Genomic DNA, 16,688 nt, shown 5'->3' with positions numbered 1-16,688 from the left:
AGAAACAAGAAATTCAGCGGACAGTCAACAAATGACACGGGAAGAGACTTGGGCGCCAGCAAGAGGTCACAGAACGGGACATCAGATGCAACTTGAGGCGAGAAGGATGGAACATGAAGCTCCATCGTGAAGGCTCCACCACACACACTGTTATGGATAAATTTGACCAAGGTAAAAGGCATATATATGTGTGTGTGCTTGTATGTGTGGCAATAGTATAATACAATATGGTGTGCATAGGGCCCAAGGTTGAGGTGGCAAGGCATGACCATGTGCCACCCTTCCACGTAAGAGGACCCATAAGGTGTGTTGTATATAATCCATGGTAGTAACATTATAAAATGTTAAGGTGGCATGGTTCCTCCAGGTGCCATCCCTCCACCCAGGCGGTTCCATGCCTGCATTTAGTGAGACATGGCCCAAGGACCATGGGAGAAGTAATACAAAATAGGTGGAGATGGATATTATGTTGGATTATTCCCTCGATGTAGGATAGGCCCATGTGGGGGGGGGGGGTGTAGAGAGTCCAAGAGTGCAAGTTAAATAATGAGAAAAGTAGGATGAGGTGGCAAGACTCCTTGTGCCAACCCTCCACTTGTCCTCCTAGATGTTTGAATGTATTATAAAATTGGGGAGAGACCAAGGGAGTATCTTAGACTTGAGATATGGGGTTTGATTAATGTGAAAAAATGAGGCAAAGGGTTGTCGCATACAATTGAGAGTGCGTACCCACCTAGCCCACATGGGAGATTCCTCCACACACACCATGCTTGTGGGAGGATGCATTTATTAGGAGAGACCCCCTCTCTTGGCTATAAAAGAAGGGGGCTATTCCTTGATGGGACACGCTCATTCTTGTAAAGCCACCAAGCTAGCACTTTGATTTCCCTCCCATCCTTCCTTTCAAATAAAGCATAACTCTTTTCGCTTGGTGTCTTCATCTTTACATTCCACCTCCCATCATGTATATGCTCCTCTTCCCCCTCTCTCTTCCCCCTCGTGCCATAGTCCCTCTCTTCATTCCCATCCCTCTCAATCCCTTTTCCCCACCCATGTTAACACTTCTCCCCTCACGTTTCCTTTTCCTCTATGGCCCTCCAGCGTCGCCATGCTTAGTGTCAAGTCTCATGCCTTGATTTCTTTTCTAGTTAATAGAATTAGTATGGCTGCTGGGATTCGAAGTTTCCACGGCTAGTGGCATACAATCCGTCTGTCGACAACTGCTACTCCTACGACGTGTGCGGTTCTGTGGCATCTTCTGCGTGCGGTTCTCTATTTCTGCACTTCCAATCTGGGACATCTGGTTGCGGTTCTCAATCCCTTAGTTCATGTCTTTTGGGTTCTTGCGCGTCTTCTGGTCGCGGGCGCATTCGTGCGCGTCTTCTGGTCGTAAGCGCATTCACGCATCTTCTGGATTCCTGTGTGCGCTGCGCGTCTTGGCGATGTCTGCGCGTTTTAAAAAAAATTCTATAACAGACCTCGCGTCCACCTACACTCTTCTTCTTCTCCTCTTTCTCTTTCTCTTTCTCCTCTCCTCTCCTTTTATTGGGAGGGCTTTGATTCCAATTCTACTCATTGTGCAGTGATCGAGCTACTTGCTGGATCGGAAGTAATTAAAAGGGTGACATTCTTCCAAGAATGGGATGATCCGTAAGCTTGGGGTGAGATTTGACGCATCTGCTTGTTAATTCTTGTGGATAAGCTCGTCTTGAATGATTTCTTCTCGACCTCACTACAAAGGTTTCTAGGGCTCGGCTATGGTTGGTGATGTTTCGACCAAGGAATCCCTTTATACATAATCAACCCTTTACGCCATATTTTGAGCTTCATGCTGTAATTCGTTTTGGTCGAAAGATAAACTATCAACAAAGGATAGTGAGTTTGTTTGGTGTTGAATGTCTTGCTCAAGTATTGAAGTCTCCCCACCCTCTTCTTCTACCTATCTTGGACTACCGAGAAACCTAGGATGTCTGGATTTTAGTTTTGGTGTAATGACATCTTGGATCCTTCAATTTGACGGAGCATACAAACCTTCGACCAAGGCTGCTGGTGTGGGTATGAAGCTTACTTCACCGGGGGGTGAGGTCTATTGTTATAGCAAGTTTGCACCTGTTAGTACTTGCAACCAAGCTGAGTACTCGGCACTCATTTTTGGGCTACAAAAGGCGCAAGAACATCACATCAAGCAACTTGAGGTGCGAGGAGATTCTTAACTCGTGTGTGAACAAGTTAGTGAAAGGTGAAAGGTGCGGAGCGAAGGCTTGGTTCCACGAGATCAACAAGCATTGGAACTTTACAAACAATTTGAAGAGGTAAAAATTCAGCATATCCCTCAAGCTGAAAATTTAGTTACTGATTTCTTGGCACGTGAAGCTTGTACTTCAATCACGCATGAAACGAGGGAAAGCACGGCCCCAACAAAGCCGCAAGCCACGAATGAGGGTGATTATTTGTAAAGAATGCAAAGGTTGTGGTCATTATGAAACTAAGGGTTGTGTATATTTGATACGCGTTTACCGACTTCGGAACATCATCAGAAAGGTCCTTAAGGACATTGCTCAAAAGAAGGATGCCAAATCGCACACCCCTTGAAGAAATAGCATAGCGACTACAAGAACTGAAAGAAGCTAAAGGTGATGTGCAAGCCCTCCAACTGTTGACATTTGTCATGGCATTCTTGTTTGCCTTGATGAACTATCTCATGCACCACCGTGTCTCTAGTCCTCGCCTGTAAAGATGGATGCAATATCATGCCTCGACCAATAAAAGTTGATTCTTTTACAATTGTCTATGAGCTATTTTGTGTTGAAGATTCTTCCCGTATAGCGTTTCACAATACACCAGTCACACCCTACCTTGCCTATGTGTGCTTTGTGGATATATCTTCACCTGATTTTCAATTCAAGCTACCTCTTTCCATCATTTGCCAATAGATAAGCCTCATTTCGCCTCTCTCTTTTCCATTTTTCAAGCATGGCTGACATTGCCGTGTTCTGTGGTCGGGCTGAAGAAAATCCAAATGAGTATCTTGTGGCCTTTAAGCGCCATTGTGTTTCTCTCAACTTTCTTACTGAAGATAGATGGTTGTTGGTTCTTTCCACATTTCTAGAGGGTTTGGCTAAAGTGTGGTATGAGAAGCAGGCTGAGGAGGTTCGCTAAAGGTGTCCGAGGTTGACAGCAGCTATGATCGAGTATTTCGGCAGAGAAGAGAAGCCGGAGAATGTGTACCTGCAGGTGGTAAACCTGAAGTAGTCGAAAGGTTAGACGGCACGTCGATATGTGGATCGAGCGGCCGTGCTTTTAGACCGTTTAATTGCCACGCAGGAGGACAACATTGGATTTCGAGCTGGAATGACTCAGGATGTGCTGGGCTACCTTGTAGCAGGAGCATCAAGAGACCATGAGGCGAGCATAAGAGATTGCTCAAAAGTTTGATAAAGTTCAATCTGACCTCACTTCAAAGAAGACGGTTGTTCCTCCGCAACTCCCTCAATTCTTGCAACGACCTGGGGGGTCCAACTTAGGGGCATACCCCCACCCTCCATCAGGGATGTATTCACCGCCTCCACCTCAAATGTATGGTCCTCCCTTAGATGCTTACCCTCAACAAGGTGTATATCCTCACTCTCCGTCTAGAAGATTTTTTCAGTCTCGCCCACGAGCCCCCCTCCTTCCTACTCCCCGGTTCCTCCTGCTAAAGAATCCGGAGTCAATGACTTAGCCAAGGTCCTGAATGTCGGCTTGAGATGGTGGGCATAAGAAATCAAGCCAATCACCCTCAAAGAGAACGTGGTAATGTTAAATGCTACGAGTGCCACCAGAAGGGTCATGATCGCACCAAATGTCCCAATATTTTAAAGGTGAATCTTCTAAGCGAATCAAGCACCAAGGATTTTGACGTAGAGGTCCTTGACATCGGGAGAGAAGTCGTACCACCTCGGACCCCTCTCTTAACCGTGGACTGGGCCGCCCAAAAAAAAAGGTGTCCTTCTCAGACCCTCAGATGCTGAGATGACGGACCCACCAACAGAAAAGTCTAAAGATCTCGAAGAAGTAAATGGTCGCCCTCGGATTTTCCTATCGGCTTAGGGTAAGAAGATTATTTTATCGTTCAGGATCTTGCTCATCGGTCTTTGAGCATCGCGCTTCCTCAACTAATAGCATTAAGCCCTAAGGTGAGACGTGAGCTGCAGCAAGGGCTCTCAACAAGGAGGAGCAAGAAAAAGGGAAAGGTACGAGAGATTTCTTTTATCTCTGAAGAAGTTGATTGGCACCCATATACAGTAGATGTCATTATAGATAATTGCCGTATCAAAAGTGTGTGTGTTGATGGGGGAGCTGCATGTAATATCATGGTATCCTGTATCATGAAGAAGTTGAATTTGAAATGCACAAGGCGTTCCTTGACTGACCACCACCGTCAATTTCTATGTAGTGGACATTGAAGATACAGGCAGGAGTTACCTAGCCATACTCGGAAGACCGTGGTTGAGAAAGAGTGATGCAGTTAGCTATTGGAAGACAGGACACATGTCTTTTGGTGCTTCAAAGGAGAAGATCCCAGTGCAACCAGATGCCACTGAACCAGAAGAAGAAGAGAAGCAAGATAGTGATACTCTCTCATCCTCGGTGTCTGAATCAATGGAGTCCTCAGAGGAAGAAGTTTACATGATGGGAGTGTCTCCGATCCCGCCACCCGCGGAAAGGGTAACAGCTAGTTCTCAATAGCTTGAATCTATGCTTTCCCCAGATCTCATTCCGAGTAAGAAAGACGAGTTCCTAGAAATGTTCAAAGATTTCCCTAACCTCTTTGCAACTAGCTACCACCACCTTCGCCATGTGACTGCCATAGAACACAAGATAGAGTTGAAGCCTGATGCGAAGCCAGTGGCTTAGAAGTATCGGAGATTAGGGTCCCTACAGACCGATGCTTTGCGCTCAGAGTTGCAGAAGCTGGGTTTATTGTTCCGGTTCACAATACTATATGGGTTTCACCAATGGTAGTCATCTCAAAGAAAAACAAAAAGTGGCGGGTCTGCATCGATTATAAGAAACTCAATGCGGCCACCAAGAAGGACCATCATCCTCTGCCCTTTGAAGACCTCATTCTTGAGAAGGTAAGTGGTCTTGAGATGTATACTTTTTGTGATGGTTACTCCGGGTTTTATCAAATCAGAATTGCTGAAGAGGATGTGCTTAAAACCACATTTGCCACACCCTGGGGGACGTTTGTATTCAAAGTAATGCCATTTGGCCTCACCAATGCTGTTGCTACCTTTCAAAGACTTATGCAGATGGTGTTTGCTCCTTATTTGGGGGTTTTCTTAGAGGTGTTTTTAGATGATTTTTGTATATTCTCGGCACGTAAGGAGCACGTCATGAAGGTTAGGTTGGCCTTCCAAAGGGTCAATGATGCGAATGGTAGTCTCAACCCTGATAAATGCATCATTGGAGCCACTCGGGGAGGTTATTGGGAGATATTGTCTCATCTGAGAGTGTCAAGCCTGACGCCGAGAAGGTAGAAGCTATCCTCAAGCTCTCCTCGCCAACAACTAAACGTGAGGTATGCTCATTTGTTAATCTAGCAAGATACTATCGCCGCTTCATTGATCAATATGCTGCTTTGACACAACCTATGACTATGCTATTAAAAGATGGGAATGATTTCTCTTGGGATGAGGATTGTGATCATGGGTTTGTACAAATCAAGAGTGCTCTGGCTTGAGAACCCATTCTATGCAATCCTGATTGGTTAAAGACGTTCTATATCAATCTTGGGTTTGGTGAGCACACTCTGGCGGGTATTCTTCTCCAGCAAGGGAAGGATCGGTTCATGTATCCCATTCGATTTGCTTCTAGATAATTGCTCGAAACTGAACGATGCTACTTAGAGGCTGACAAGCATGCCTTGTCTTTAGTGTTCTACATTGAGAAATTTAAGCATTATGTAGCTAGAAAGTCCTTCATTATGATCTCTAGCAATGGTCTTGCAAAGCAGATTCTTCAATCACCAAATCCCATGGGCCGGTTGGCCAAATGGTTGACAGTTTTACAAGAATATGATTTTTCTTTCAAAATTGTAAAGGGGGGTTGTTCCAACTTGAAGAATGCTTTGATTAATTTAGAGGAGTGCCTCGGTGTAACCCTTGTAGCGACCATAGAAGTTGGAGATCCATGGTATGGTGGTATCTATAGATTTTTGACCGCTTTCTCCTTTCCTCCAGAAAGTACTAGCTATGAAAGAAAGAAGGTCCATAGAGATAGTAGGCGCTACAATCTCTTTGATGGAGTGTTGTATCCTCAAGGCATGGATGGGATACTAAGACGGGCCATTGATGTAGATGAAGTACCTAAGGTATTGAAGCATTATCATGATGGATTTGTTGGGATATCTCAAGGTGTATGCCTCAGGCACACCTTGGTTTCTATGTGTGAGTGCTAGAGGCACAGTTAGGTGCCCACAAGCACAGTTAGGTGGTGGAAGAGCCACATAGGATGATTGAGAGAATCTAGGAGCAGATTGAGGAGATGATTGTGGAGCTCTGAAGTCATCAGTGATGTCAGTGAGCATGTATGAGGTGCCTACTTAAGGACCTCACTCTTCTTCATTCTACAAGCAAGTAATGCAAGTATTCTAAGTTTGTGTCCACTCTTTGCTTTCCTTTCAGCTTATCCAACATGGTATCAGAGCCCTTTGATCCCCCTTGAGCCGATTTCTGCCACATCATCATCATCTTCTTCATCTTCTTCTTCACCATCTCTCCCTCTTCTTCCCAAAATTTGCTTAAGCCTGTTCTCCTCCGGTTCTCAACCATCCACGCCCTTCTTGCTAGAGATCCACCTTGAAGGGGCGAACTTCTAGCTGAGAGGAATTGAAGAAAGACGTGCCCGTTTCGTCGCCATTACACGTAGTTCGTCGACCTCTGTTCCTGCGTTTTCTCTCAGCACACTCCATACTTGTCTAATTCCTTTCAGGGGGAGCTGGTCCATACCTAGAGCTATCCTGTGCTGAAATCTGAGCAGCAATGGCTGCATATTCAAGGAGAAATCAGAGAAAAACCAGTCGACTTTGAAGAGGCAAGATAGGGCGACCTGATGCGTTTTTGCGCCTCTTCTTCCCAGAGGACCTTCTGTGGTATACCAGCTCTCTTTTGCCTCAGAAACCCCCTTTTCCTTTGCTTTGAAGAGTGAGCTACAAGCCCTCCAAGTTCAGCTTTTCAGTTTTGACAGTTTTGGACAAGTTTTTGAAGATGATGCTACATAAAATGCTACTCTAGCATTTCTGGTTTTTTGAAACTTTCAATAACTTTAGTACAAGTGTGGCTTCAGTTTTGTTTTGAATTGCTAGACCTGGTTTTGATTGGAAAGTATTCATTTTAGCCACTTCTATGAAGCATGTAAGAAGAAGCATCATTGTTTGAAATTTGGTCACAAGACTTTGCTACATTAAATGCTTATATTTTGAAGCATTTCAGTTGTTATTCTAAGCCCTGTAAGAGAGAAGACACTGCCCAATACCTGGGTTAGACCCTCTCATGGCTTGCTTATGCAAAATATGTGAAAAGCCAAAACATAAAGCAATGTCTTGTTATGCTACAAAGGATGAAAATGTCAACCTGACTTCCTTGTTGAAGATTGCCAAAACAATGGTTGCCAAAAAGGAAGCAACTACAAAGCCAGAGATCTACCCTCTCATGGCACTTTTATTTGACTCCAAGTATAAGAAAAAGATGAAGGTCAGATACCTAAGATATGCTTCTCTACACAACTATGGAGATGACAAGATAATTGTTCTCTTGAAGGATATGATTTTCAGATCCACTTGTTCTATCATAGTACCATCTTATAAGGCACTAGACACTGCCCATGTGGTAAGACCTTGCCTTGACATGGATATTTTGCCTCCACAAGATGAGGCATCCCATGAAGATTATGCATTTTAATCATCTCTATGTATGCTCCAGATCTCTCTTTTTATGTCAAGGTACTCAGCCTGGATAGTCCTCCAAAATGAATGAAATAAACTATTGTGTTTTGTAAACACCTCTGGTCAACTTATGATGTAGGCCATGTGTATGTTTTGCTCCATGGTACCTCCTGCAGACATTGTGTGCATGTACATGCAGGGGAGATAACCATTGGAAGGTCTTTTTTGTATCCCTTTTTGTTTACCTTACACCCAAGGGAACCCTTGCTAGCATGAGAACCTAGCCATAGATTAATCCTTGACCACCATGAGATGGCATGAGAAACTATGAGACTAGATGTATCCTTGACATAGCCTGAGGCATTCCCTTGAGGGGGGGTTTGTTGGGATATCTCAAGGTGTATGCCTCAGGCACACCTTGGTTTCTATGTGTGAGTGCTAGAGGCATAGTTAGGTGCCCACAAGCACAGTTAGGTGGTGGAAGAGCCACATAGGATGATTGAGAGAATCTAGGAGCAGATTGAGGAGATGATTGTGGAGCTCTGAAGTCATCAGTGATGTTAGTGAGCATGTATGAGGTGCCTACTTAAGGACCTCACTCTTCTTCATTCTACAAGCAAGTAATGCAAGTATTCTGAGTTTGTGTCCACTCTTTGCTTTCCTTTCAGCTTTCCAACAGGATTTTGTGGAGGCTACTATGCCGGTGACTATACAGCTGAGAAGATTTTACATGCTGGGTACTATTGGCCGACCTTGTTCAAGGATGTCACTATGTATTGTAAAACTTGTGAACCATGTTAATTCTTTGGTAGGAAGAATTTGCGTTCTGGGCAACATCATCCAGTGATGTCCATACGTCCGTTTCAGAAGTGGGAATAGATTTTATTGGGCCCCTGCCCATGACTGCCCGCAAAAAGAAGTATCTTTTGGTAGCCACTCAGTATGTCACTAAGTGGGCTGAAGCTATCGCCCTCCTCGCTGCAAATGGTAAGGCAGTTATTTAAACGTATCTGCACAAGGTTTGGGACACCCATGGAAATAGTATCTGACCATGGGAGTCCATTCTTAAATGAGGCAGTGGAGTTGCTTATGGATGCATGGGTATTGATCATCGCACTTCTAGCATCTATTATCTAGCATCCATTGGACAAATGGAGCGGACCAACGGCCTCCTTTGTAAATCCATGGGAAAAATGGCCACAGGGAACAGGAGCCAGTGGGATCTGAAGGTCACTGAAGCCGTGTGAGCTTACAACATCACCCATAAAACGTCTACAGGTCACACTTCTTTTGAATTGGTGTACGGTACTGAGGCAGTTTTACCACTAGGAGATAGAGATAGAGATTCCGGCCTTGAGATTGGCACAAGAACAGAGGATGATAGAAGATGAACATGTAGAGGCCAGGTTGATACAACTTGAGAAGTTAGATGAAACCCGACGCCTTGCACTACATCAAAGAGAGAGTCAAAAGAATCGACAAAAGGTGCGCTTGGATGCTAAGATTCGTAAGGGATGGGAAAGACACTTTGCTGAGGGGGATGTTGTGCTATGCTTTGATAACAGATTGAACCACCAAATGGATAAAAAGTTTCTTCCATTGTGGACCAGTCCATACAAAGTCATTAAGGAACGTAGCAATGGGTCTGTACAAGTTCAGAAGCTGCATGAGCCATATGGTAAGAAGGTGATCAACAAGCGTTATCTCAAGCCCTTCTTTGTGCGTGATGGTCCCAGGCATGGAAATGCTGTGCATTCCCTGCCTGGGGAGGGGAAGTGTTATGGATAAATTTGACCAAGGTAAAAGGCATAAATATGTGTGTGTGCTTATATGTGTGACAATAGTATAATATAATATGGTGTACATAGGGCCCAAGGTTGAGGTGGCAGGGCATGACCATGTGCCACCCTTCCACGCAAGAGGACCCATAACGTGTGTTGTACATAATCCATGGTAGTAATATTATAAAATATTAAGGTGGCATGGTTCCTCCATGTGCCACCCCTCCACCTAGGCGGTTCCATGCTTGCATTTAGTGAGACATGGCCAAGGATCATGGGAGAAGTAATATAAAATAGGTGGAGATGGATATTATATTGGATTATTTCCTCGATGTAGGATAGGCCCATGTGGGGGGTTGTAGATAGTCAAAGAGTGCAAGTTAAATAATAGGGAAAGTAGGATGAGGTGGTAAGACTCCTTGTGCCAACCATCCACTTATCCTCCTAGATGTTTGAACCTATTTTAAAATTAGGAGAGACAAGGGAGTATCTTAGACTTGGGATATGGGGTTTGATTTATATGAAAAAATGAGGCAAAGGGTTGTCGCATACAATTGAGACCCACTTAGCCCACATGGGAGATTCCTCTTCACATACCATGCATGTGGGAGGATGCATTTATTGGGAGAGACCCCCTCTCTTGGCTATAAAAAGAGGGAGCTATTCCTTGATGGGACACACTCATTCTTGTAAAGCCACCAAGCTAGTACTTTGATTTCCCCCCATTCTTCCTTTTAAATAAAGCATGACTCTCTTCCCTTGATGTTTCCATCTCTACATTCCACCTCCCATCATGTACATGCTCCTCTTTCCCCTCTCCCTTCCCCCTTGTGCCATAGTCCCGCTCTTCGTTTCCACCCTTCTTAATCTCTTTTCCCCACCCATGTTAATGCTTCTTCCCTCACATTCGCTTTTTCTCTGTGGCCCTCGAGCGTCGCCATGCTTAGCATCAAGCCTCATGCCTTGATTTCTTTTCTAGTTAGTAACACACACACACACATACACACACACTTTTTTTGGGTAAAATCATATATTTCTTTTTGGAAAACCTCAAAAAGAGAAAAAAAACCCACCATGAACTACAAAAGTTTAAAAGATTACAAGTATGCTTTTGAGAGAAACCTCACAAGTGTGCCAGAAAATATAAAACTGATTACAAGTCACTTGGAGGAGGATAAGTAAGATATCCTCCAAAGTAAGATTATTAGCTTGGAGAAAACCATGTAATGGAGTGACATCACCATTAATAAAACAAAGCTGTTTTTTGCACTTGTGGTTCTTCTTAATATAGGTTGGCAACCGGAACTTTTGAACCAGAGGATTAAAAACCTGTCTCAACCCAGGATGAAAAGACTCAGTGAAAAGGAAACATTTGCAGCCAGAGATGAAAGGCCATGTAAAGATGGCTGCACTGTAGCAGTCTCCTCAATCAAAGGAGGTTGAAACTCCAAGGAGAAGGGAATTGCTGCATCATGAACATTTGTATCTGGAGCTGAAAGGCGCTCTAAATTTTCCTCTACTGCAGGAAATTGCTGAATAGAAGAAGAATCAATGACATCTTGCATAACATCAGAATTGGCCAGCAGTGAGGAAGCATCCAACATTGCAACTTTACTCTTTGAAATAGAAACATAAGCAGGATCACAAGAAACATGAGAATCTGGCACTGTAGTAATAGGATTTGTAACTGCCAAAACCGCAAAAGGATTAGAATCTTTAACCACCTTGTCTTCTTGAACTCTTCTGCAAACCTTAGAGGGTTTAACAAAATGCCTGACTTCCTGTATGCTGGAAGAAAAGATAGGAACAGGATGAACCGGAATAGGAGGAGCAGAAGGCTTCTGAGTATTAGCTGAAGAGCATGGAGAAGGGCATACTCTAGCAAAATGGCCGAATTGTCGACATTAATAACAGGCATTTGGAAATGATGAAAAATTGGAATCCGGAGAGGGTGAGGTAGTCCAAAATCCACTTCTAAGCATGAAGGAACGAGCTGCTCCATATTCCAAAGAACACATACCCGTATATCTCTGTAGGTATTTGCATTCTTAGTCAAAGGCTGAACCATTTGAGCTTGCACTGGCATCCGTGGAGCTCGGGAAGGGCATTGTGAAGCCATGTGTCCAAATTGCTTGCATTCAAAGCAAGCACCTGCAAACAGCCTCCCCTGAGCTTGTAAAAGGCACTCCCCATGGAAACATTATTCACAGTAACCGAATATGAAGCTGGAGTGGGATGATCCGTATCCCACAAAATGTAGAAGCGATTCGAATTTCCATTGGGTCGCAGTGGACATACCACCTTACCGATGGAAGCTGCAATTTTAGGTAGAAGAAAAGACAAGCGTTGAGGAAAATCCACAACTTCTACCCAAACAGGGCAACGATGCCGAATCAATGCCTGATAATCTGGGGTGGGAGACTAAGGCAGAACATGGACCATCTACTGGCCATAGAAGGGAGAGAGTGCTCCAGCAAAACCTGATGGTCATCAGCTATGATGATCTCAAAAAAGCCCCTCGTTGCGTAATGAACTTTTTTAACATAAGAACCACCCAGGGTTCGAGTCAACCAATTTTCAACATCTGTTGTAGCAAGCATCTGTCCTGGGAAGAAAATTATAATGGCATGCTTTGCATACTCCTTAACTGGATCAAATATATCATCCACTTCCACCATAATGCCACTGGTGGGAAGTGGATCTTTCCAACCTTTGCGGGTGTCATGCATAACCTCATAAACAAGCTGAGCCTCAACAGAGTCATGAAAGGAATCATCTGAATCCATCACCTGTTTTTGTTTCTTGTTGGAAACCGACTTGTCTTTGTGAAAGGTTTTCTCATAGGAATAATCCGCCATTCGAGTTAAGGGAAGCAGCAACGCTTTACAAGGAGGAAAGCACAGGGGGTACAAAATTGTATGGATTTTTCCTAGCTGTACGGACAAAATTGTATGGACTTTTGACAGTACAAAATATTTTTTTTTCCCGATAGCAAAACTGTACGGATTTCCCTGACTGTATGGACAAAACTATACGGATTTTTCTTAACTGTACAGACAAAATCGTACGGATTTTGAAAGTACGAAAAAAAATTTATCAAATTTTCTGACAAAGCGTACGGACACTAAACAGGCGTCAAACGGAACCTCGAGGGCATCAAACTAAGGGAGAAACAAGCAGCTGCAGCATGGGAGCACAAGAGCTAGCATGGGATCTCTCACTTGCACACACACTCACACTTGTACACACACACCACACGCACACACACACACACACACACATGCACACACACACACACACGTGTGTGTGCGTGCGTGCGTGTGTGTGTGTGCGTGCATGCATGCATGCATGTATGTATGTATGTATGTACACACACACATTTTTTGTGAAAACTTTTGATTGATTATATTACAAGAGTAGCAACCTCAAAACGAGGCAGCCAAAAGTATATCAACTGAAAATCTTAGTGTGCGCTAAATATACATCATGATCTATGCAGTGCGTCTGTAAGCAATCAAAGAAGAATCAAAGAAGGATTGCTGCAGAGAACGCTTAAAAAAACCAAACAATGAAAATATGGGATTACCAAAGACTTTACAGTTCCCGTTTGTCCATAAAGTCCACAGTGTCCAATAGCGAACCCAAACAAAGAAAAGATGAAATTCTGGTCTGGGTGGATGAAAACCAAAGAGCCAGAAGAACTTCCCAAAAAGACTAGTTGGGAATCTTGCTCGTAGGCGTTGGTGAAGAAGATCAGTGAACTCATGAGAACATGGACAAAACTAGAATAAATGAGGCACAGTCTCCTGAGGACTCAAGCATCTGTGGCAACAAGCAGGAGCAATGTGTCTACGGGCTAACATCTGTCCAGATGGAAAAATGCCCAGAAGCACTTGCCAGAAGAAAACCTGTTGTTGAAGAGGAGTTTTGTAAGCCCAAAGCTGCTTTAATCTCTTTCTCCACCACTTGGCTGTGCGATGCATTCATCAAATAGAATTGCCTTTCTGTGAAACCCAAGGTTGAGGCAAAACGATTTTATACAATGTAGCCACCGTAATCTGAGATAGCCTCAAAGGGCGAGAAGAGGATTTTGGTGAAGTCAAAATCCAATCCTCCAACCTGTCTTGAAGTTCCAGAGGAGGAATCGGAACGAAGGCGAAAGTATACAAGCAACTTGTTGCCACAAAGCACGATAATGAGAGCCCAAGCCATACCGTGTAGCTGCCAGAGAAAAAGGTAGCATAGAGCCATCATCATGAATAACATTAGCAACAAAATTGATGCCCTTAAAAGAAACAAAGTAAGAACAGCGAGGTTCCTGCAAAGCCAGTGGAGACTGAAAAATTGTCGACCAATGAATGCTTTCAGCTCGCAAGGAACTACCTAGCAAAGACTGTCAACCATGCCATTCTAGATGAGAAAGGACGTGCTTCCAATCAAGAGGCAAACTGGAGACCAAAGGGCAGCCAGGCAAAGTGCCATCCGTGCGACCAAATAAAGAATCCCAGTAATTGATTTGCCAGCGACCAAAGGCTGAAATACTGATATGTGTAACTAGAGATCTAATCATAAGAGCCCAATGCTGATCACCTTGAAGAAATTGCAGCAACATTTTTCCCTTGTGAGCAAGGATGTGCACCTGGATATTCATGATGTTCAAACCACCATACATCTTAGGAGAACAAACTGGATGCACTGAAAGCAGTCTGATACTTTTTTTTCCATGTTGGGAATGCCAAAAGATTTCCATAATGGTAGACATGAAAGAAGCAAGATCTGCCTTGGTGAACATGATCAAAGGCAAGTAAAATTGAATATATACCACAAGGATGGACTGTACTATCTGAAGCCGAACATGCAAAGGCCAGGTTGCCAATTTTCAATATTCTAGCTTTTTGCGAAGCTTGACCATCACCCAATTAGTGTGTTGACGACGAGTGAGACCCCACCCCAAAGGGTAACCAAGATGACGAACAATATGAATGGGTGGAATGATTTCCCCGAGCCACAAAAGACTATGCCAGTCTTTAGAATGCAATGGGAGCAGCTTGGACTCTTGAAAATTTACATGAAGACTAGCTGCCAAACCATAAATAGAGAGAGCTTGCATCAAAGCAGAAAGATCATTTTGCGTATTCTTCGGGGTAAAGAAAGAATCATCAGCATAAGCTTGAGCAACCATGCTGTGATTTGCATCCAATTCCAAAGCATGAAGGGAGCCTGTAGCCACGAGATGATCAATATGTTGCAGCATAGGATGGGTAGCAATGGCATACAATAAAGCACTAAGGGGACATCCTGACGGATCAAACAACGAAGAGTCCACTCATCAGAGAGATCTCCAGAAAGAATGCAAGCTGCATTGCTGTCCCTGTAAAGCTAGTAAATAATCTGCTGCATTTTTGTTCCAAACCCCAAAGCTCACATTGTTTGCGAGGTGAAATCCCATTGAACTGTATCAAAGTGGGACTTTATAATCCAATCTTTGAAGGATATGGGAATGGGCCCCTTTTTTAGTCCAAGTGTGTAGCGGACCTTAGGAGAAAGCCGAAGTATTTTGATATTGTTTTGACCTCCAATGCAGTTTGTGTCAAGGTAACAATGAACAGACACACAAGACATGGGGCAGTGCCCTATACATATAGGGTTGTGTCAGTTGCTAACTGAAAAGTCTAGGAACTCATGATGGTGGTGAAACGGCGACACTAACGGTTAACCTAGGAGGCTAGAACTTTGTGCTTTGAAGTAGTAACTTATGGTGTCTACAAACAAAAGTAACAAGAAGGGGGCGGGGGGATATCCTTGGCAGAGGAATCTTGAGACCGAGAAGGCCTTGCTTTGTGTGCCCCTCAGCCAATGACCAATATCAAGATGGTGCGAGGCTTTTCCTACTATCATGCCCGATCAATGGGCCCTCAAAAACTGAAGATGTTGTCCAAAATGAACTGTCTTTAAGAAAATGTGAATGTTGTGGACGAGATCAGGGAGGAGTAAGAGAACACAAAGACTTAACACCTTAAACAAGATCTCATAGAGATAAGACCTTAGCTGAGATCTTGTAGGCTTCACCGAGGAGGCTGATGGAGTGCTGCTGCTGGTGAATTTGTATCTAGATCTACCATAGTCAACAGTAGCTAAGCTGAGGGGTTTGACATGGTGCCCTACAATTGGTGGAAGAAAGTTGGAGTGATGTCATCTTCCCTTAGAAACTTTTAGCGTGAGCATTGGGCATTTCCTGATTTGTACAACGGTAGTCTATGCTTCAACGCAAGGAACATGATCACGGTTGGTTTCATCTACCGGGAAGCTGCCTTTGCTTGGAAAAGATAATTGTAAAAGATTGTGGTTACCTTAAGGATGTGATGGGTCCAAGTAGCTCGACTTTGATGAATCCATGAAGGAGCGGACTAGGATCAATTTCTCTATTGGCAAGCTGGAGACTTGCATTTGGTAGCGTTAGCATGTCCACCAGAAGAGGATTGTTGGTCTCAGCAATTCAGACTGTGTTCTGGGGAGGACCTTGTGGCTGTGTCTCCCCATCTTTCCTTTCCTTCATCGCGATATAGACTTCTACATTTGCATCTATCCCCAAACACCTCATTTAGAGTGGAAACCTTGCACAACCATCTGGAAACTACATTGCATAATATATTGAGGATTGCAAGAGAGGGCATCTTCTACAAGTCTTGCACACACTAACCCAAGACTCGGGCACTTAAGTAATTGTTGAGGATTCATCTCAACATCATGTGATTATATGTGCTGCATTGCATTAACACAAAAGAGTGCTAAAAAGCATAAGGGTTGGAAATCCTAAGCCTAACCTTAAAGGGGTTTGTATGTGTTCTTTATTTTTTACTAAATCTAGTGTATAATTAGACGACGTTTGTGGTGGAGTTTGACCAGATTGACTCCGAAGTATGGGATCGAAGTGTGCCTGCTGTGTCTTTTGCATATTCAAGAGTACGAAGAGATTTTTT

At 43.7% G+C, this 16,688-nt stretch overlaps 1 protein-coding gene across 1 annotated transcript in view; it reads left to right on the top strand.

Annotated features, from left to right (window-relative positions):
• PTAC3 (plastid transcriptionally active 3) overlaps positions 1-16,688 on the top strand; it is a 145,275-nt gene that overhangs the window by 111,619 nt on the left and 16,968 nt on the right. The gene's annotated exons all lie outside the window — the stretch shown is intronic.

This window comes from Dipteris shenzhenensis, chromosome 9 (genome assembly GCF_047967505.1).
Source record: "Dipteris shenzhenensis isolate YYH24624 ecotype China chromosome 9, Dip_SZ_1.0, whole genome shotgun sequence".
In the NCBI taxonomy this organism is placed as follows: Eukaryota; Viridiplantae; Streptophyta; class Polypodiopsida; order Gleicheniales; family Dipteridaceae; genus Dipteris; species Dipteris shenzhenensis.
This window is presented reverse-complemented; position numbering and strand designations above follow the sequence as displayed.